The 2,593-nt window shown below is 37.6% G+C and overlaps 1 long non-coding RNA gene across 2 annotated transcripts; it reads left to right on the top strand.

The window, feature by feature from the left end:
* Positions 1-323: 323 nt before the first annotated feature.
* On the top strand, positions 324-1,890 carry LOC103653461 (uncharacterized). Of its 2 annotated transcripts, none has more exons than XR_002268746.2 (5): positions 324-543; positions 866-978; positions 1,089-1,193; positions 1,320-1,421; positions 1,559-1,890. It is a non-coding gene; the product is annotated as an uncharacterized lncRNA (long non-coding RNA). The 2 variants fall into 2 exon arrangements; XR_002268747.2 differs by having other exon boundaries at positions 1,104-1,193.
* Positions 1,891-2,593: the final 703 nt, after the last annotated feature.

Genomic DNA, 2,593 nt, shown 5'->3' on the forward strand with positions numbered 1-2,593 from the left:
ATTATATGTTGCTCTATCTAGAGCGACAGCCCGATCGAACATAAAGATCCTTGTCATCCCAGCCGTCGATGGAAATAAGAGGTCGAGGAAGGGTGTACGAAAGAACCCCACAGTAGATTGTGGGACATACACCAAGAACATCGTCTACAAGGAGGTCCTAACAAACTAGCGGAAATCTTCACAAACAACAGAAGAGTGATTTACATAAACAACAACACAACCCAGACCCATAGTAAGTCTTTCAAAACTCAATTGTTTTTTTTGACATGTGCAAGTAATTTATTTGTTCAGATATTTAATGATTTGAGTTTCTGTTTCAGTTAGAGATTTCTAGCATGGCTGACACAAGTAACCATGGATCCCTCATTGATGAATGGTTGCCGACCCTACACCAAGCCCAAAGAACTCTCATGTCATGCTGAATGAAAAATTCAGCTCTCGCTCAATATCTGGTCTTTTTAGTGAACATGGAACCAATAAGCCCCACGATCAATCTGAAAAAGCAGAGAAGTTGTGAATTCTGCTTTTCTTTACAATAAAATGGTATGTGATATTTCCTTAATTGATTTCTTGTGCTCTCAAGATTTATTTGTTACACTGTTATCCAATGTTGAAATAACTCATAATTAGAGCAAGCACTAAAGACTTTCATATTGCAATTTTCAGACATGAATTTGGTACACTATGGAAGAAATTAATTGGTTATGATTTATTTTGTTTAATTGTTATTCACAGTGATTTGATATATGGAAACATTTGCACGATTTTGTCTACGTTTGCATACACCTATTATATTCATACTTCTCACTAACGATGATGAAAATTTGGTCTTCCACCTTTTCCTTTCTAATATTTCTGTCTATAGGGGATATAACAGCTTTAAGCACAATGAGAAATGAGTCCATCATTAGTGAGATCCAAGCCCAGCTAAAGCACAAGAATGTCACAGTGGATGTCAAAGCAAATTCAGACCCTCATGTAAGTTTCTTCTAAATTTGTTCATGTCTTATTCAAGCCTTCTTATGTTAAGGTTCTTGTTTAACTGCCTGGAATTAAATAAATTGTTCTATGCATATGATTGATTTTAGATTAGTCCTATTCAGCTCTCAACTACAGTCACAGTCGAGGAACTTGGTTTACCAGGCTTGAAAAACATAATGGCCATTTCTTATCCACATCAAGCATTTGGGAGGGTATGCTTCTTCACCTTTTCTAGATTGGTTGAATATCTATTTCATTGTAGATCTCAGTGCTGCTATGACCTTGTAAGTTGTTTCTACTAGCCAGTTCATAGTAAATCCTTCAACAAACTGATGCAGGAGGCTTCCACATGAATGGGGTTGAAGGGACATTTCGAGGCAAGCCTTGTGAGGTCGCTTCAAACCCGAGACTTTAGTGGACAACTCTCCTCACCGCATGAGGTCTGCTAGCATATCTTAAATGTTTTATGTTTTTTTACCTGTTGGGCAATTAACTTGCATGTTGAAAGCTGTTACCTTCAATGATTTTTTATATTAGCGCATAATGCATGAATTTCGTGGCTTTTTGGTGTGCAAAGTGATTCGATCACTAACACTCCTTCAGGAACGACAAAGGGGACAACCTCACTGCGTCCTACACTCCTACCATTTGGCGAACACAGAGAAGGACACAACTGTTGGTATGGAGGTGACCCGCAACTTCTCAACCAAGGCGAGCATAGTCACCTTTGGGACATGTCATGCACTAGACCCTACCACCACTATGAAGGCGTGCAACTAATTGTTAGAAAAATGTATTGATTCAAAGTATGTTTAGCTGTAGTTTATATCTTTCTACCTCCTCTTGTAGATAGAGTTAGATTGCATCACATATCTTCTCTTGTATTCCCAAATGCAAAGTAATATTGGTTCCATCTCTGTTGGATAATGGATAGATGATCGGTTTGTGCCATATCTTAAGAAAACAAAATATATGTGAGTTGTGGTGGGGCTTGTGTTTTTGGCTGATCACATCCCCTCTTTTCTTTTTCTGATCATGTCAATGAATTTATGTGTCAATCTGAATTGTCTTTTTTTTAAAGATCCAATATGTTCTGGTATCTAAAAAAGATTTGTTAGATTGCAAGCATATGTTGCGAGGTCATTTAGGCCTCAAACAGATTTTTTTTGAGGGAATAAGGCACATCTTAAGATCTGATTGTGTTGTTGATTTCGGTTTCATGCGAGTAGAGATTTTGTGCCGTCGCAACGTACGGACACATCCCTAGTGATTTATTATGATCCTAAACAAGGAAATTGATGGTAACCACCTTTTTTGCACAAACAAAAAAATATCAACAAAAAACTTGGAGTTTCGGTCGGTTTTTTGTGGAACTTGTAGAGCAGAAAAAAGAATATCTGTTTAGGGAAACTTGTTAGCCAACTCAATGACCTGATGAGCGAAACAAAAATGCTTGCAGCCCTTGTTTTGAAGCTGAAATCGAATTCCCCATTTTATGCTAAAAAAATCCCCTTTTACCAAATACAGTACAGTGACGTCTTCAATATCTAATAGCGTTCACCTTAATCAGATGGACTATACTCACATCCTCCATGATGCAGAAACTAGGGTT

The sequence above is a fragment of the Zea mays genome, chromosome 4, assembly GCF_902167145.1.
Source record: "Zea mays cultivar B73 chromosome 4, Zm-B73-REFERENCE-NAM-5.0, whole genome shotgun sequence".
In the NCBI taxonomy this organism is placed as follows: domain Eukaryota; kingdom Viridiplantae; phylum Streptophyta; class Magnoliopsida; order Poales; family Poaceae; genus Zea; species Zea mays.